The sequence below is a fragment of the Anomaloglossus baeobatrachus genome, chromosome 1 (genome assembly GCF_048569485.1).
Source record: "Anomaloglossus baeobatrachus isolate aAnoBae1 chromosome 1, aAnoBae1.hap1, whole genome shotgun sequence".
Taxonomy (NCBI): Eukaryota; Metazoa; Chordata; class Amphibia; order Anura; family Aromobatidae; genus Anomaloglossus; species Anomaloglossus baeobatrachus.
The window spans coordinates 597,124,570-597,145,671 of NC_134353.1; the positions used below are offsets into that span (position 1 = coordinate 597,124,570).

Below are 21,102 nucleotides of genomic sequence, written 5' to 3' on the forward strand. Positions count from 1 at the left end.
AGAGAGTCATTTTAGTTACGGTCCTGTTAATAAAACGCACCTTGTCGTGGTTATCAAGCTCACATGCATTGGTCTATATATAAGCTAATGCCTGCTTTACACGAGATGATTCATCATGCGATGTATTGTCGGGGTCACGGTTTTCGTGACGCACATCCGGCATCGTTCACGACGTTGTCTCGTGTGATACCTCCGAGTGACGCAGTATCGCTCACAAATCGTAAGTCGTGTACTCGTCGCTAAATTTTAAAAAATTGTTTAATTAAAATGGCGCCGGTTGTTCATTGTACCTGGTGCAGCACACATCGCTCCGTGTGACACCCTGAGAACGATGAACACAGCTTACCTGCGTCCCGTGGCTCCCGGCGGCTATGCAGAAGGAAGGAGGTGGGCGGGATGTTACGTCCAGCTCATCTCCGCCCCTCCGCTTCTATTGGCCAGCAGCTGTTTGACGTCGCTGTGACGCCGAACGTCCCTCCCCCTTCAGGAAGTGAATGTACGCCGCCCACAGCGAGGTCGCTCAGCAGGTATGTGTGACGGGGGTTTCACGACTTTGTGCGACACGGGCAGTGATTTGCCCGTGACGCACAAACGACGGGGGCAGGTACGATCGATCGTGAAATCGCACGATCGGTCGACTCGTGTAAAGTAGGCATTAGTATCTAATTTTTGCTATAGCTGTAATGCAGTACCAGAATTTCCCCGTTCAATGTTTGCATATTTTAGCTTTGTAAAGTGCTGCTGTATATATTTTGTAGTTACCTTCATTTTATAGACAAACTTCTTGGCTATCTCATGCATGAATATGACTTGAAACTATATAGAAAATGATTAGTTATGCAGATTCTTGTCACGTCACTGCATAATGTTACTCTTTTGCGTCTGATGATGGAAAAATCTTTTTCTTTGTGTATTCTCCAAATTTCAACCTGTTCTCACCTTCCTTACTAGCCATATGTATTATTTGGTTCGATTCCCAAGCGAGGAGCCACTAGTTCAAATGAAGGCGCAGCCATGAAAAAAAATGAAACATCATCAAACTCATCGATAGCGGTCTCCCGGCCAAGAAAATTGTCAAACTGCATCATATAAGTGCCGTGACATTTGTAAGAATACAAAATGAGGTCCGTCCATCCATTCAAAAGCCAAGAGGTGGACATCCTGGCAAAATATCAGAATTAACAAGTCAGCTCATTACAAGGTCAATCAGTACTGGGACAACAAACACGGCAATGGAAATGGCTCGTATGCTTTGCAATAGTGAAATCACAGACATTGAAAAAAGGTGAAGGTGGCCTGAAAAAAGGTGAAGAAGCTTCAACTTAAATATCATCATAAGAAGTGTTGACGAGAGCTTGAAAAAAAGTACAAAAAGTGGATAGTAGAAAATTGGGAATATGTGATTTGGAGTGATGAGATCAAAGTCAATAGACTAGAATCTGATGGGTGCAAATATGTCTGGAAGAATCAAGGTGAAAAGGGGTTAACTGATCGAGAAATTGAAAGAACTGTCAATTTCGGTGGAGGACGCCTGATTTGTGGTGGTTTCACAGCCAAAAGCGGATACTTGACTAGGATCGATGATGGTCTCAATGCTAAGTTATGTGTGAATATCCAACAAGAGGAGTTACTTTGTACATTCAAGTTCTATGGATATGAAAAGAACGACATAGTGTTCCAGCAGGACAATGACCCAAAGCAAACCTCAAGACTGGGGAAAAAATGGTTCAATAACAATGAAGGAAAGTTGCTGGATTGGCCCCACAGTCCACTGACCTCAATCCAATCGAAAACCTGTGGGTAGAGTTGAAGAAAAAGCTGCATACATACCCACGTGAGTCGCCCTGTATGCACCAACACTGGGAATATGCATGCACCAACACTAGGAATGTGCAGAAGAGACCTGGCATCAAATTTCAGTCACGACACGCTTGAACATGATCGAGAGCATATCCAGAAGGATTCAGGCTGGGTTGAAAGCCAAAGGTGGATTTACAAAATATTAACAAAAATTAACATTTAGATCTTTAGGAGCAATACAGTGCCAACGCAGTGACATGATAAGAATCTACATAACTAATCATATTCTAAATAGTTGCAAGTCAAATTTATCTATAAGATATCCAAGATAATTGTCCATAAAATGATGGCAGCCTCATGTTTGAAGCTGTAGTAGATCTTGAAATATGGAGCTTGAAAGTCAAAAGTTCAAAGAGTTGTTACCCTTTTGCTTGTCTGCGTATCTTGTAGAAATCTGTGTCTTTCACCACTTAGACTGATCTTTCATTCTCAATTCATGGGTAATCTAAAATCTGTTGTCAGTGAAGACAGTCACATTTCTGAGATAGGAGAGAAGTGTAAAGCTGGTGTCACACACAGCGACAACGACAATGACGTCGCTGCTACGTCACCATTTTCTGTGACGTTGCAGCGACGTCCCGTTGCTGTCGCTGTGTGTGACATCCAGCAACGACCTGGCCCCTGCTGTGAGGTCGCCGGTCGTTGCTGAATGTCCAGCTTCATTTTTTGGTCGTCACTCTCCCGCTGTGACACACACATCGCTGTGTGTGACAGCGAGAGAGCGACGAAATGAAGCGAGCAGGGAGCAGGAGCCGGCGTCTGGCAGCTGCGGAAAGCTGTAACCAGCGTAAACATCGGGTAACCAAGGGAAGACCTTTCCCTGGTTACCCGATATTTACCTTCGTTACCAGCCTCCGCCCTTGCTGTCAGTGCCGGCTCCTGCTCTGTGCACATGTGGCTGCAGTACACATTGGGCAATTAACCCGATGTATACTGTAGCAAGGAGAGCAAGGAGCCAGCGCTAAGCAGTGTGCGCGGCTCCCTGCTCTCTGCACTGTGACATGTAGCTGCAGTACACATCGGGTTAATTAACCCGATGTGTACTGTACCTAGGAGAGCAAGGAGCCAGCGCTAAGCGCGGCTCCCTGCTCTTTGCACATGTAGCGACGTTATGATCGCTGCTGCGTCGCTGTGTTTGACAGCTAAGCAGCGATCATAACAGCGACTTACAAGGTCGCTGTTACGTCACCGAAAATGGTGACGTAACAGCGACGTCGTTGTCACTGTCGCTTAGTGTGAACCCAGCTTTAGTGTTTTATCGATCTATGGAGAGGGGAGGAGGCAGGAGAAAGAAGAAGATAAATCAGGCACAAACATTCTGCTGTAAATTCCCTTGACAAGACAGTTGGTGTCCTATAGAACAGCAGCAACTGTTGTCTCCTATCTCAGTGATGGGAATGTCGTCAGTGAAGACACATTTTATCCGTGAATTGAAAATTTTGAGAATGAATGATCAGCTCTAGTGAAATATGAAGCAAATTTCTCTGATAAAGATGTATTACAAGGTATTTTATCTTCAAGTGTAATATTCATTTTTGGGAGAGAAAAAAATAAATGATGGTTACTCTTTAATCTCATAAACAGTGATTCAATTTTAATGATCACATAGGCCAAAGTTTAAAATATGTTCCTTAGAACAGGAATCCAGAGGTCATCTGGCCATGTCAACCTCTGGGTTTGGCTCAAATTCCCTGCACTGCCCTCTAAAAGATTTGGAATAGATCTAGGGTGCTTAGCTAAGGGATTCCAGTAACTCCTCATTCTATAACATGTTTGTAGTTAGAAAAAGGTAGGCAGATTCTATATTGTATTCAAACTCCTAAAGAGAAGTACAAGTAAAATATATCTTTGTACCGTGTTAGCCAGTAGAGATAAAAAAATTGTTTAAAAGAACAGAGAGTCCTCAGTGGTTGATACCTTTTAATGGCTAACTGAAAAGATGGTAATAATTGCAAGCTTTCGAGACTACTCAGGTCTCTTCATCAGGCATGGTATAACACAAAATCTGAAGAGTCACGTATTTATACACAACAGGACTTAGAATAGTGCAGTAAAAAAAAAAAAAAAAAAAAAAAAAAAAAAAAGAACAAGTTATATGAAACAGAACTATCTCTATCTCTATCATAAAGAGAAGTAGAAACAAGGTCCTTCTACCATAGTCAGGAAAAGTAAACATCTTGCTGACCTTTTGTGGTCAGGAAAGCTCCATGTGTAAATATGGGACTATGTGTAATAAAACTCCCTCTCACTCTTGACATTACAGGTCCTAGTGATGTGAAACCTACAATCACAGATACAATAATCACACTGTCCTATGTACAGGTCTCCATTTTACCAGGAAAAAAAGCACAATAATAGAGTATTTTCAAATAAAAATGTATATTCAGTAATTAATTTTCAGCATCCTAGCTGCAGGTAGTTTAGTAAGAATGGTATAGAGCACACTTTTTATCTCTATTCCAAGTTGATATCTGCATCTGCTGTAAAGAAAGATGTAGGATTATTTGGAAAAAGAGAAACGCAGTAGATGAATTATTTATCAGAACTCTAAATTGCTGCCTCAGAGCACGATATTGACAAATACTTGGTGCCTGTAAGAATAAAAGAGCAATTCTGTGGTTTGTCATCGGCTTTCGAATCAATACTGGAGTGTTCTGTAAAGTACACAATCAATAAAGAAAAGGCATGTTTACATTGTCTCCTTCCAGTAGCTAAGAATATATAAGACATTTTAAGAGGCAAAAATAAATATGTGATTCTTATTTTCAAGCCACTCGGGTCATGCACAATGATATGAAAGAAATGTTTTTACATAACTGTAATGTCTTTTAAAGGGTTTTTCAAGAATTTTTCTAGCATTCTCAAACTCTGTAATGCACTCCCTTAATCGAAAATTATACAATAGTCACAAGACTTCATTTCCATTGTTCTGCTCATACTACAAGTCATTGTTAAGATAAATAACAGCTCGCATTATATTGAATTGGTCATGATTGTAACCAATGGTTCGGCCATTTTTTCCAAAGTGTCTAAGGAGCTATTTTTCAACACAACAACGCCAAGCTGCATGTCGCTTGTACTAATGTGTTAAACACTAAAAAGACAATGCAAGCCAAAATCACAAAATATAAATAGTAATCTTTATTAACCAGAAATAAAAACCAATCTAAAATGAATGGATCAACCCAAGAGACGAATGGTAATGATATGGGGGACCCAGCACCAACCCTGTAATAGTATAAGGACCCATCAATATAAGCTGGATGAAGCACTTTTGGTTGCGAAACGCGCGTCGAGTGCATGAGGATACCTTACTGTTACCTTGGTTTTGGACCCTGTATGCTAGTAATCTGTTTATTTAGTTTGAATAGATGATTCAATGTTTATGTATATACTAATTTCTTACACTCGTGAATATATAATTAATGCCCTATAGGACATATATGGTCTAGGTGATAGTTTTGTTGCATCTTCCTTATCAAATTGTGATTCACATACGTTATACAGCTTATATTGATGGGTCCTTATACTTGTACTATTACAGGGTTGGTGGTGGGTCCCCCATATCCCCCATATCACTACCATCCGTCTCTTGGGTTGGTCCATTATTTTTAGATAGTTTTTTATTTCTGGTTAATAAAGATTACTATATATATATTTTAATTTTGGCTTGCACTGTCTTTTTGGTGTTTATTCTGTGGTATCATATGCATGTAGCCTCCCATATGAGTTATGGTATTGGTGATCATTTTGTACTAATGTGAGCAACGTGAGTTATCTAAATGTACTACTATGGCTGCGGTGTCTGCAGACTTGTCTCACATCTTGGACTACAGTGATCAACAATTGCATGGGGAGCTGCCAGCAGTGGAGCTTGATGCTTTACATGCCAAAATGTATTTAGCATGGCATGACATTTCTCTGACAACCACTAATAATATCATTGAAAGACTGTCTAAACGTGATGAAATGTTTTGAAAATTTTGTTTCCATTTTTTCCGTATTTCCATATCATTTTGTCTAACGATCCTGTGATTTCCATATTTCACAAAATTTTTTTGGTGTTTTTCAATATCAGTTTTGAGGAGTGTATATTGCTTTATATAATAAAGATTTGTAGAGCAAGTTTGCCATTTTCCAACAATCAAGAAAATTCATTTGATTTTCTTAATTTTTTTACAAGCTTTTTTGTGGAGTTTTTCTTCAAGCATTCATTTTATTCAAGTATTTTTATCCTTCATAGAAGCCTAAATGAAAACACAGGGACAAAAAACACCACATATAGGGCATGGGAACTTTGGATAAAAATTTCAAGGCAAAAAAAACCCCAGCCCAAATATGTAAAATATAAAAATCTATTTTCCTTTTATCTCATTGCCTCTATTGCTATGCAACCGGTGGTGATAATTACAAAGAGAGACCTTTTAAATTATTGAAGACTGTGCTTCCACTATTAAGGGTCGTACCCTTATGGGAAAATAATTGGTAGGCTTTGTTAAAGGCATTTAACTTCTGTCTCTGTGACACTTCTTTTATGCAATAGCACTGAGCACCTACAGCTCTATCATTAGCACTACCAATTATGAGCCAACCACCATCCATTGTTTTTTGGCAACATAAGATAAAAACTTAAAGTCTAAAAATGAGGGTGAAAGATTTGGTATGTTTGATACTTAGAGAGGTATTTTCAAGTTCTTACATTGCTTTAGTTAGACAGCATGAAAATAAGCAAGTTTGCAATTGACTTGCATCTTCTAACTGATGTCATTCTCCTGCAATGGGAGCTTTCCCTTTTTATAGTTTATAGTTAGTTTCCTTGGATCTTGGTCTCTAGACTCTGAATGAGAGTGCACAGTACTTTAACTCCAGAGGAGGAGTTAACTCTTAAGATACTAGTCAGCTCTCTCCTGCCCAATGTTTTTTATACAGCAGTTATGTGCTGTTCTCTCTCCCTCTCCCTGTTATCATCTGAAGAGGTGCAGTTATAAATCGGCAGCCCTGCAGCTTTCAAACAGGTCTGCTAATCTCAGCTCTAGGCTCTGACTCTCTGGACATACAGTGCCTTGCGAAAGTATTCGGCCCCCTTGATTTTTTCAACCTTTTCCCACATTTGAGGCTTCAAACATAAAGATAAAAATTGTAATGTTCTGGTGAAGAATCAACAACAAGTGGGACACAATTGTGAAGTTGAACGAAATTTATTGCTTATTTTAAACTTTTATAAAAATAAAAAACTGAAAATTGGGTGTGCAATATTATTCGGCCCCTTTAAGTTAATACTTGTAGCGCCACTTTTGCTGCAATTACAGCTGTAAGTCGCTTGGGGTATGTCTCTATCAGTTTTGCACATCGAGAGTCTGAAATTCTTGCCCATTCTTCCTTTGCAAACAGCTCGAGCTGAGTGAGGTTGGATGGAGAGCGTTTGTGAACAGCAGTTTTCAGCTCTTTCCACAGATTCTTGATTGAATTCAGGTCTGGACTTTGACTTGGCCATCCTAACACCTGGATATGTTTATTTGTGAACCATTCCATTGTATATTTTGCTTTATGTTTGGGATCATTGTCTTGTTGGAAGACAAATCTCCGTCCCAGTCTTAGGTCTTTTGCAGAGTCCAACAGGTTTCTTCAAGAATGGTCCTGTATTTGGCTCCATCCATCTTCCCATCAATTTTAACCATCTTCCCTGTCCCTCCTGAAGAAAAGCAGGCCCAAACCATGATGCTGCCACCACCATGTTTGACAGTGGGGATGGTGTGTTCAAAGTGATGAGCTGTGTTGCTTTTACGCCAAACATATCATTTGGCATTGTGCCCAAAAAGTTCAATTTTATTTCATCTGACCAAAGCACCTTCTTCCACATGTTTGGTGTGTCTCCCAGGTGGCTTGTGGCAAACTTTAAACGACACTTTTTATGGATATCTTTGAGAAATGGCTTTCTTCTTGCCATTCTTCCATAAAGGCCAGTGTGACGCCCCAGGGCTGTGAGGTACTCGGTCCCGGGCTCTGTAGTGCTCAGTGGGGTCAGTCGTGGAGGTGGCCCAGTACTGTGGCCCTTGGTGTGCTGTTCCCCGGGAAAGAAAAAGGGGGTATTGGTAAAAAATAAAAGAAAACAATAAAAATGTTTGTCGACTACGCCACTTGCGGTATGCGGCCAGGTTATAAGGTGAGGCCGCTGCTACAGGTTTCTGCTGGGGTTGATAGAGTGATGCAGCCTGGATGGTTAGAGCCCTCCGCAAGCAGGGACAGGCCCCAGCAGTGAATGATAGTGGTGGTAGATGGGAACAGTCAATGTGAGTGCACGCCGTCAAGGAAACAGTCCACACCAATATTGTAGTTTAACTTGCCTTTCTTTACTTTGCTGTGGTGGTACTTGAACCCGCTGGTGCTGTTTCCAGGTGTACCCGCTCCCCTTGTTCTCCGTGCCAACTGGACCTGAGATGGCTGTCCTCCGTGCACACTTGTTGTGATTGGACTCCTGTCTTTTCTCTCTGGGCCCTAATGCAGGCAGCCTGGACTATTAAAGGGATTCAGTCCCCAGTCCCCTCTTTTCTGCTTGTGTTTCAGGCTTCTTAAGTTGGCGATTGACCCTGGAGAGGGTCAGCAACCCGCCTTGTGCTGAGTCCTGTGAGCCTTGGTTCTAAACTTCCCCAGGCCTTCCATGGTTCCTGGAGTCTGCTGCTTTCACAGGTAACCCACGGTGCCTAGAGTCCCGTTCCGTACTCCACAATTCTCAATCCTTTTACAGGTCTCCGTTGTCCCTGCAGGTCGCTCTTTTCAGTACTTTACTCTTTCTACTTCTTCACTTCACTCCTCCCCTCCTCCCCTCCTCTCCTAAACTCTCTCCTCACTGACTCCCTCCTCTCCGGAACTCCACACTCAACTCACTACACACTTCCTGCCAGCTTCCCAACTGACCACTGGCCCCTCACCCTCACTGGGTCTCTCCCTACAGGCTGGGTGGCTACATCCAATCAGTGCTCTCCCCTTTTAGCTGTTACTAGGCAGTCTGTCAGGTTAGTGTCGGGGTTGTGTATGTGGCCTGAAGGTGCTGGTGTACTTACTGGCACGGATATTCTGGGGTTTGGGTTTACACTGGTTACATTTGTGGCACCTGGTTACCGCAGGGGTGCTACACCAGATTTGTGCTGTGTATGACTGATTGTTGTCCTATGGACAGACTCTCCCTCCTCAGCTGTAGATCTCTGCAATTCATCCAGAATGATCATGGGCCTCTTGGTTGCATCTCTGATCAGTCTTCTCCTTGTTTGAAATGAAAGTTTTGAGGGACGGCCGGGTCTTGGTGGATTTGCAGTGGTATGATACTCCTTCCATTTCAATATGATCGCTTGCACAGTGCTTCTTGGGATGTTTAAAGTTGTGGAAATCTTTTTGTAACAAAATACTTTAAACTTCTCCACAACAGTATCACAGACCTGCCTGTTGTGTTCCTTGGTTTTCATGATGCTATCTGCGCTTTAAACAGAACACTGACTATCACAGAGCAGGTGCATTTATACGGAGACTTGATTACATACATGTGGATTATGTTTATCATCATCAGTCATTTAGGATAACATTGGATCATTCAAAGAACCTCATTGAACTTCTGGAGTGAGTTTGCTGCATTGAAAGTAAAGGGGCTGAATAATATTGCACGCCCCAATTTTCATTTTTTTATTTTTTAAAAAAGTTTAAAATAAGCAATACATTTCGTTCAAGTTCACAATTGTGTGCTACTTGTTGTTGATTCTTCACCATAAAATTTAAATTTTTATCTTTATGTTTGAAGCCTGAAATGTGGAAAAAGGTTGAAAAATTCAAGGGGGCCGAATACTTTAGCAAGGCACTGTATATAGACCAAAAACAGCAATGGCAGCATGGCACATTATTCAAATAAAGAAAATGGCGTAAGCCAGGAGTATGCTGGAGGAGGAATAAATGCAGAGGACCCACAAAGGCCTGCCCCCATTGCACACATCCATCAACGTACAGTGCATTTCTTCAACTTTGATTAAAGATATATCATCAACCAAGCATTTGATCTTTCTACAACAGGTATGCCTGGATTCATTATCTTAGTGCCAGTATGGCACTGCCTTTACTTCATATAGAAAAATCCTGATGTAGCTTCTCTTTAATGTAAGTCTATGGAGACTTACATCGGTAAAGCATCTGTAGATGCTATGTGAGCTGTCAAAGTTGCAGAGCAATCACGTGGGATTGCAGTGGTAATGGCTACCGGTCAAGATATACAGTGCTTAGCATAAACGAGTACACCCCAATATATTTGTCAGAAAACCTTTGGTTTCCTTTCAACATTTTCTATAAGATACCAAACTACAAAGTATTCCCACAAATGTGGGCCATTAATTGGAACAAGATTTGTTATTTTGCAAAAAAAAGCAATTTTGCCTAACAAATTCATTCAAGACTATGTTATAAAAGTGAGTTCACCTCAATGAAAATCAAAGCACCAAAGCCAAGTTTTGATGTCAACATTCTAATTAAAAAGAATTCAACCACTGTTAATTCATGAAACAGGTGTCCAGCAGACAGTTGAATATAAAACGGTGTAACTTAAAGGGGTTATCCGACTTATTTTGACTTTTTTTCATTATTACCTTATTGGGCTACATTGGGGTAGGTAAGTAGATAGAGACCACTTACCTGCCCTGCTGTCAGCCCCTCTCCCCAGGCTCAGAGTGGTCATGTGACCGCTCCTGCCGCGATTTTGCTGCTTCCGGTCATTTCATATCAACATGGGCAGGACCATGTTGACATGCAAATCTGGGAACAGCATGTTGCCGCCCTGCTGGGCTGAACAGTGCATGAGTCCCCGCCCCCTTCCCTGCACCCTCCCACACATTCCCCCACACCCCGTACTCTCCCCGCCCACAGTGTCACCGCCAGCACCGGGCCCCCTGCTCAGGATAGCAGGAGTGCCCTGCAGTCTGTGTGCCGCTCCAGCCCCGCAGCTGCCTTCATTGCAGTGTGTGTCTGCCCGCATGCAGATTCTCACACTGCAGAGCTGGCAGCCGCCAAGAGGTTAGACGACATCATTACCTGCTGTGACGATCTCCTCTTCACTCCTGTCAGCGTGGTCACTGCCGCCTATGCCCGCTGTGTTCTCACGTCACTAGCGGTGACGTCACGGGCGATACTGCTGAGAACACGGCGGGCATAGACGTCAGTGACATCGCTGACAGGAGTGAAGAGGAGATCGTCACAGCAGGTAATGATCTCATCTAACCTCCTGATGGCAGCACTCATCCCCTGCAGTGACCTGGACTCTTGATGTTAGCTCAGGTCACTGCATCACTCTCCCAGCCAATGGGGAACATTCTGTTCTGCATTGACTGGGACAGTGACTATGGTATGGATAGTCATGTGTCCCCCTTATTGGATTACGCCGGACCCGGATTTGATTGTTTTCAATAAATTGGTGAAAGAGGGAATGTTTTGTGGAGTGTTTTTTCAAATAAAACTTTTTTTGTTGTCTATTTTTTTTTATTACTGACTGGGTTGGTGATGTCGGGTATCTGATAGACGCGTGACATCACGAACCCCAGGGCTTGATGCCAGGTGACATTACACATCTGGCATCAACCCCATATATTACCCCGTTTGCCACCGCACCAGGGCAATGGGATGAGTTGGGGAAAAGCGCCAGGATTGGCACATCTAATGGATGCGCCACTTCTGGGGTGGGTGCGGCCTGCTATTTTTAGGCTGGGGAGTGTCCAATAACAGTGGACCTCCCTAGTCTGAGAATACCAGACCACAGCTGTCTGCTTTACCTCAGCTGGTCATTCAATTTGGGGGGGACCCCATGTTTTTTGTTTTAAATTATTTATTTAATTTAAAATAGCATGGGGTGCCCTCTGTTTTGGATTATCAGCCAAGGTGAAGCTGCCAGCTATGGTCTGCAGGCTGCAGCCATCTGCTTTACCCTAGCTGGCTACAAAAGATAGGGGGAACCCCATGTCATTTTTTTTTTCTTTAATTGTTTATTTATTTGTTTGGCTAAATACAAGGCTAAGCACCCTTTAGTGCCACATGAAAGTCACTAAAGTGTGCCAGCTTAGAATATGCAGGGGGGTAGGACATTATATGTCTTTCTCATCTATCTATCTATCTATCTATTCATCTATCCATTATCTATCTCTCTATCTATCTATCTATCAATCTATCTATCCCTCTATTCATTCATTCATCCCTCTATCTCTGTCTCTATATCTATCTATTCATCTCTATATATACTCATCTATGTATCTTTCTTGCTGCTTCCGTTTGTGCGGTCCGCAAAAAAAAACGGAAGGCACACGGATGACACTCGGATGCATCCGTGAAAAAATGGACCATTTTTTGCGGACCACAAAAACGGAACGGTCATGTGAATGTAGCCCACATGTGTTCACTATGGGGGTAGGGGTGCAGAGCCCGATGTGGGGCTGTTTTTTCCATTGCTAGAGTGATAGCAGGTGAGGTGCTGGGCAGAATACTAACAGGGTATGTGTGTGCAGGGGGCAGGCAGGGGGCGGGCAGGGGGCGAGGCTGGACACTGAGGCCGGGCGGTCCAGCTCTGACTGAGGTTTTGCACAGGAAGTAGTCAGTTTGCTTGTGCTGAATGTAAACAAAGAGCTGCAGAGAATAAAGGGATAATTCAAGAGGAACAAAAGATAGAAAACAAAAAATAACAGTGTAGGGGTGTTTTATATGACAATACAGCACAGATAAACTCAAAATTTTTGGTAAGCTAATGTCGGACAACTCCTTTAACAAAGAAAACCCCTCCCCATTTCATACTGTCAGGAATAGCACCACACGGAAGAGAAATGCCACAAGACATGAGAAAGATAATAAGTTCTTTACACAAGAAAGTTGAAGGTTATAGGAAGATCAGCAAAGCTTTACTTTGTTAGTCAGAATAATGTAGCAAACATGATATAACATTTTCCAAAGAGTAAATTGCAACTATATCATAATAACGTGCAGGCTGAGCATAGATTTTAACATGTAAACAGGAGCGTCTTCTGATGAGATGAGTTGAAGGAAATTTACATGCAAGTTCATAGCAGGTAACTAAAGAAGTAGAAATATAAATGGGAGTGGATGTTTCCCATGACATAATTCAGCATACACTGCAGAGGAATGGCAAACATGGTTGTAGTCCATGAAGGGGCCCTCTCCTAAAGTCCATGCACAAAAAAACCTGCCTACAATTTGCCAAAGTGAATGCTGAAAAACAATGAAGTCTACTGAGACTCTATATTCTGAAGTGATGACCAAGATTAATGTTTTTGTAACTGATGGCTACAAAACTGTATGGCTCAGCAAAGGTGAGAAGTAAAAAGAAAAATGTGTGGTACCTACATTAAAACATGTTGGTGGCAGTCTCCTTATATAGGACTGCGTGACTGTTGATGGTGTCAAGGAGCTATATTTCATGGTATCATGAATTCACAGATATATTGCTTATATATTGCTTGATTTATTGAAAGAAAAGATGCTACCATGATTCAGTGCCCTTGGTAGACGTGCACTTTTCTAACATAATGATCCAAAATACCAGGCCAGTATTACATTTATAAACTGGAACAAGCTGAAAGTGATTTTGTGGCCAAGAATATGTCCTGATCTGCGCCCAATCAAACACCTACGGGGAATTCTAAAGAGACAAGTTGACCATCACTCACCATCCAGCATCAAGGCTCTAAAGGAGGTAATTCTTCAAGAATGGAAAAAGATAGATGTTGCAATACAGGTGCATCTCAATAGATTAGAAAATCATCAAAAAGTTAATTTATTTCAGTAATTCAATACAAAAAGGGAAACATATTATATAGAGTCATTACAGAGTGATCTATTTCAAGTGTTTATTTCTGTTAATGTTGATGATTATGGCTTACAGCCAATGAAAACCCAAAAGTAATCTCAGAAAATTAGAATATTATATAAAAAGGGGTGTACTGATTTATTCTGAGCACTGCACATAGTTAATTAGGACGGATTGCAGAAAAAAATTGGATCATAGTTTAATATTACAGTTTCTAAGGGATCTCGTGTTTTTATTAAAGTTTATGTAAATCATTTGAGAAAACTGTTAAAGAGCTTGTACTTACTATGTGAAGTTGTGTGTTCTTTTACAAATAGTAAATTTGAATGATAAAAGTATGTACATCAGTTATTATTGTGTATAGCCTTTAAGATTCATACCACACATTCTTATTTTATCCTAAAATGTCAAAATGTGGACCTGTAAATGGAGGGACACATATAGTCATGCAGAGTACCATCTGGTGGCACATTCTCTACTATGGGTTCAACATTTTTACATTGTGTTGCTATCTTTTAAGAACCAATTAACCCCACACTCCAAGTGGCATGCAGAGTTACAGATGTCTTTATATCATATATACAATAGACCACCAATTACAAAGATGTACTACTTCTGGCCTAAGGCCTACAATATGTTTTCCTGCGGGGTGTTCCTGTCACATGGAAGAATAAATGAATTCTCATGATGTGTGCTGGCAGGAAAACAAAAAAAGCTGAGAAAGTGTTTCAATACAAGTTAAAGTTTCTGTACATAAGCATGGGGAAATGTTTGTTTTAATGAGTGTATTGAAATGCCTTTCCTTGCTTGTATGCTATATCCTTAATTAGTTCTACTATGTGGGCATTATGGTTGCAATTAGGAATATAGACTATAGATATACTGCGGCACACTAAAAGGAATTATAAAGGAGTCCAAATGGTGCTCAAAAAGGTTTTTTTATTATTGTAATTTGTGAAAACATTGTCCAACGTTTCAACCCTATCTGGGTCTTTTTCAAGGACTTGTGTCTGTTAACATCAAATACAGAAAAGAAAAAAACATTTTATATGAAAAAACAAAGTAATAATCATTACATCCATAAACATCTACCATCAATGGTTATAATTAATCATGGTGAGTTGGCAGATATATCTTAATACATACAGAAGTATTGTTATAGTACAAACAAATCAAGAACTGAGCCTCCTGTTTAGAAAATCACATTTTCAGATGGTCTCCCATATGTAGTGTGAGACCTATTAAAGGGAACCTGTCACCACTTTTTTTGGCCTATAAGCTGCGGCCACCACCACAGGGCTCTTATATATAGCATTCTGCTGTTGTTGTTGTAATAAGCATAAGATCATATACGACTTCTCTGTATCGATCTTGCAATATACTTCTGGCCTATGCAATTTATTGATAAATATATTTGACATTTGCGATTGGTAATATAATCTTTGCGTATAGTCAATCTTACTGTAATTGAAATATAATTCTGGCTTATGTAGTTTTCTGACTGATATATTTGATATCCAGAGTGTTTTTTCTCTATCACTATATGTGGCTGGCAATACAAATTTTTGTATTTATATGAGCTTCTATTGGATATTATAATTATATTACAAGCTCTTTTTTGCCCCACATTGGTGTTTCTGCAAAGACTCTTGGGATGCACAATATGATATGCCACTGTTTGTACGGTTATATATGCATATTAGTTTCTATGCTGTATCCTTCTTTTTATTGATTATGATGGGCGTGATACTCTGCAGGTTTCTGACTATTGGTCACCACTGAATTTTATTATGTGCTCTCATTCGCTGCTCCTGAATGATTTATTGTTCAGATTAATTTTGTTATAAATAAACACTTTTGCATATAAATATTGGACCTTGTTCGCCTTTTTCTCTTTTTTTTATCTCTCTTAAGATGTAGTACTCATACCGGGTAAGGAGAGGTTAATCGCTGGTGTGTCTCATATTCATATACCACACACCATTAGGTGCTTTCCTACCAGGGGGATGGCCTGGGGTAGATAGGTGGGTGGCCATTACGAAATATGGGACTTTCCCGTTCACTAGGACAACCACCTGGGGGGCGGGCACCACTTGGGGAAAACGGAAGAAGCATCTCCACACATAGTCAGTTAGCCCCGAGCACAGCTTGGGGTGAGGAGAACAGTCGGGACTTTGGTCCAGGTACATTCTCTCTCTACCTTCACACTTCTGGGAGCACTGCAAGACCCATGGCTTGGAGCAAGCTGCTCGGCCCGGGTTCTCTACAGCTACATGGGATTCCAGAGTTTGCGGTGAGTGCAGGAAACACCCGCGGCCTGTTCCACATTCCACCTACACCGGGATTGGAGGGACCCGAACAGAAAGGACTCACAGTGGGAACACCAGCAGTGACCTCAATTTGCTCGGGATTGGCTGGGGCCCATCACAGCGGTGACTGGCATCTCCCGAGTAAACCAGGACTGTGCAAAAAGAAAACCTTGAAACCCGCAGAGACATTGTCCACCTGTCCTTGCCGGCGCCATCGCCCCGTGTTTTGATGCCCGCCATTACTACTCCTCTCATCATCCTCCCCGGGGCCCGCTCCACCTGTGGGGAGCAGAAACATCTTAGCTGCTACTACCATGCGCCACGGAGGACAGCGAGAGCAGCGTCAGCTATTGCCTGGCTGCGTACCGCAGGTGGCATCACTAAATCAAACCTCCATTATCCCCTCCCCCTTCATTATTGTATACAACGTGGCCACAAAACCAGGCAAAAGGGCACCCGTGACATCCCCAGACCCGACATAACCAGGCCCGGTAACAAGTAACTTAACCCCTTGCCCCGTGGGTGCTACATTATACTGGAACTATCATGCTGATTCTATACATACCTTTAGTTGTCAGGTCAGATGTATAGGTTTTGAAACACAAGCAAATAAAGCTTGTAAAATGAACAGTTTTTTGATTGACAGCAGCTGCAGCAGATAATAGCTGGGGTGGGGTTTGATAGTGATTCCTGCCCCCCTGCCTGTTTTTCCTCCCCATATCTGTTATTTATGCTAATTCCATTATAGAGATGTTTTACTAATGGTTGTGGCTATAAATCATGGTGGCTAGAAGGACCTTGCTGATGACATACCCATGTGACCAGAAGGGGCGGGGCCTTAGCCAGCATTCACTGTACCATACAATGTACTGAACAATTAAAAAAACAATAAAAATGTGGTGAAATGGTAAAAATAAACATATACAGCCCCATATTGCTTTCTAAAATCGATAGCATTTTTTCACCAATGGAGTAATGGGAGGGCTTGTCTGGGGTACATAGAAAATTTTGATCACTTTTTATTAGTAGAGGCATGGCGACTAAAAAAACAATTCTAGCACTTTATATTTGATTTACGACGTTTGCTAAATGGGCTAATTTATTTTACATTTGGATAGATCAGGGTTATACTGATGCCGCAATATCAAATATGCTTATTCTCTTATTCCTCTGTCTTTAAACTGGGAAAAGGGGAGGATTTCAAACATTTTTGTGACTTTTTTTCCTGCTTTTTTTAGTCCTCTTGGCGGAATTGAACCTGCAATTGTTTAATTACTTGTTTTGTACAGTGCCTTGCAAAAGTATTCACTCCCTTGGTATTTTTTTGTGTTTTGCTACCTCACAACTTGGGATTTCACTATTTTTTGAGGGTTTGCATCAGTTCATGTAAAGAGCATGTCTACAACTGTGAATTTGGTTTTCTTTTTATTGTCAAGTAAACAAACAATAGGAAAAAAGAACTGAAAACTTCAGTGTGCATAACTATTCACCCACCTAAAGTCAGTACTTTGTAGATTCTCCTTTTGCAGCAATTACATCTGCAAGTCCCTTTGGATAAGTCTCTATGAGCTTTCCACATCTTGCCACTGGGGTTTTTGCCCATTCCTCAACCCAAAATTGCTCCAGCTCCTTAAAGTTTGATGGTTTATTTTGGTGAAAAGAAATCTTCAAGTCTGACAACAAATTTTCATTTAGATTAAAGTCTGGGCTTTGACTAGGCCACTTCAATACATTTAAGGTGGTGTCACACACAGCGACAACGACAACGACGTCACTGCTACATTACCATTTTCTGTGACGTTGCAGCGACGTCCCGTCGCTGTCGCTGTGTGTGACATCCAGCAACGAGCTGGCCCCTGCTGTGAGGTCGCCGCTCGTTGCTGAATGTCCAGCTTCATTTTTTGGTCGTCGCTCTCCCGCTGTGACGCACACATCGCTGTGTGTGACAGCGAGAGAGCGACGAAATGAAGCGAGCAGGGAGCAGGAGCCGGCATCTGACAGCTGCGGTAAGCTGTAACCAAGGTAAATATCGGGTAACCAAGGTGGTTACCCGATATTTACCTTCGTTACCAGCCTCCGCCGCTCTCACGGTGCTAGTGCCGGCTCCTGCTCTCTGCACATGTAGCTGCAGTACACATCGTGTAATTAACCCGATGTGTACTGTAGCTAGGAGAGTAGGGAGCCAGCGCTAAGCAGTGTGCGCGGCTCCCTGCTCTCTGCACATGTAGCTGCAGGACACATCATGTAATTAACCCGATGTGCACTGTAGCTAGGAGAGCAGGGAGCCAGTGCTCAGTGTGCGCGGCTCCCTGCTCTCTGCACATGTTGCAGCACTGTCGTTATGATCGCTGCTTCGGCTGCTGTTTGACAGCTAAGCAGCGATCATAACAGCAACTTACAAGGTCGCTGCTACGTCACAGAAAATGGTGACGTAACAGCGACGTCGTTGTCACTGTCGTTTAGTGTGACCCCAGCTTTACACATTTCCCCTTAAACTAATCGAGTGTTGCTTTATCAGTATGCTTTTGGACATTGTCTTGTTGGAAGGTGAACCTCCGTCCCAGACTCACATCACTGACAGACTGAAACAGGTTTTGCTCAAGAATATCCCTGTATTTAAAGGGGTTGTCCACTACTTTTACATTGATGGCCTATCTTTAAGACAGGTCATCAATGTCTGATAGGCTGGGTTCCAACACTCTGCACCCCCGCCAATCAGCTGTTCCTGGTCCCGGCGGCGGCAGCATGCAGCCGGAAATGCTCAGCTCCGGAGCTGCTCTGTCTTCTGGCCGCGGCCGGGTACTGCACATCCACTTCCCATTCTAATTATTAGGAAATGGATGTGCAGTACCCGGCCGCAGCCACTATCATAAAACAGCAGCTCCGGAACTGAGCATTTCCAGCTGCCTGCTGCTGCCGTCGGGACCGAGCAGAGCCGATCGGCAGGTGTGCAGTGTGTCGGACCCCGGCCAATCAGACATTGATGACCTATCCTATGGATAGGCCATCAATGTAGAAGTAGTGGACAACCCCTTTAACACCATTCATCTTCTCCTGGATTCGGACCATTTGCTCTGTTTCTGTTGCCCAAAAACATCACACAGTATGATGCCACCACCACCATGTTTTACTTTGGGGATGATGTTCTTGGGGTGATGAGCTGTATTGGTTTGTCTCCAGTCATATCTTTTACCTTGGTGGCTAAAAAGTTTCATTTTGGTCTCATCTGACCACAACACCTGCCTCCATACATTTGGGGAGTCTTTCAAACTCCAATCTCTGCTTGAAAACTCTGCAATTCAGTCAGGGTTGCTTTTGGCCTCTGTGCTGCCTCTCTGATTAATGCTTTCCTTGCCTGGGATAAGAGTTTTGGTAGACGGACCTCTCTCGGCAGGTTTGTTGTGGTACCATGTTCTTTGATAACAGATTTGATGGTGCTCCAGGGGATCATCATATATTGGGATAATTTTTAGAACCCAATGCTGACTTGTTCTTCTCAACAACTTTTTCTCTGACTTGTTTGGAGATCTTCTTGGTCTTCAGGATGTTGTTTGATTAGTGGTGCCTCTTGTATTATGGTGTTGCAGCCTCTGTGACCTTTCAGAAAATGTGTGTATATACTGACAGACCATGTGACACTAAAGGGGGCTTTACACGCTACGATATCGTTAATGTTTTATCGTCGGGGTCACGTTGTTAGTGACACACATCCGGCGTCATTAACGATATCGCAGCGTGTGACACTTACCAGCGACCTTAAGAGACCTCAAAAATGGTGAAAATCATTCACCATGGAGAGGTCGTCCCAAAACTAAAAATCGGTAATGGTTGATTATCGATGTGGTTCGTCGCTCCTGCGGCAGCACACATCGCTGTGTGTGACACTGCAGGAGCGAGGAACGTCTCCTTACTTGCCTGAAGGAAGAAGGTGGGCGGGATGTTATGTCCCACTCATGTCCGTCCCTCCGCTTTGATTGTCCGGCTGCTTAGTGACATCGCGGTGACGTCGCTGTGATGCCGAACGTCCCTCCCCCTTGAGGGAGAGATTGTTCGGCAGTCACAGCGACGACACCGACCAGGTAAGTGCATGTGACGCTGCTGCAGCGATAATGTTCGTTGCGGCAGCGATCACATGAAATCACATGCATGACGGGGGCGGGTGCTTTTGCGTACAATATCGCTAGCAATTGCTAGCAATATCGTAGCGTGTAAAGCCCGCTTAAGATTGCACACAGGTGGACTACCTTTCGCTAAGCATATGACTTATGAAGGTAATTGCTTGCACCAAAATTTTTTAGGTACTTCACAGAAAAAAGGGGTGAATACATATGCATATATCAATTTTTATTTATCTTATCCCTTTAATTTATTTTTTGCCTATATTTCTCTCACATCATTTCCCCAACTTAGTGTCACGATTCCTCTGTACAGAGCATCTTGCACACTAGGAGATGCTTTGCTGCACTTTCCTGGACTACTGAGCTGGCAGTGACACGATTCTTCTGTGCAGAGTATCTTGCACATTAGGAGATGGTCTGCTGTGTTTTCCTAAGCTACTGAGCTGGCAGGTTGATTGACAGCACAGGATTCCATGCTGGTTCTGGGAGGTGCTGATTGCTCAAGTGTTCCATCTTCCTGGTAATTGCTCTGCTTCTTTACTGAGCATGCTCTCCCAGAACCTTGCCAGTCATACATTCTGGTTCAGTTGTTGTGCTGTTGGCCTGTGTTCCTGCTAGTGTTCTGATCTATTGTTTCTTGACCCCAGATTGTTGTTTTGACTCCTCTCTGCCAGCTCCCTGTTCCTATTGTGACCTCCTGGCTTTAGATCTCAGCCCGTTACCTAGCCACATCTCAGTTTACTCCCAGAACCTATTACATGCCTTCCTGGAATTCTGACCCATGGATTGGGACCTGACTTTGCCTCTGTGTACTCCCTGAATCCATGCGTGTCCTCCTGTTACCAGACCTCAGCTTTCCTGACTACTTTTCTGTTTGTACAACCCATAAGTAGTGACTGCATAACACTTAAACTATTTAATGCTGATGCATTACACACAAATCTATAAAAAAATGTAAACACAGTTTGTAATATAACAA

At 42.4% G+C, this 21,102-nt stretch overlaps 1 protein-coding gene across 7 annotated transcripts in view; it reads right to left on the reverse strand.

The window, feature by feature from the left end:
* Window positions 1-21,102, reverse strand: part of PRUNE2 (prune homolog 2 with BCH domain) — a 539,766-nt gene that overhangs the window by 466,264 nt on the left and 52,400 nt on the right. The gene's annotated exons all lie outside the window — the stretch shown is intronic.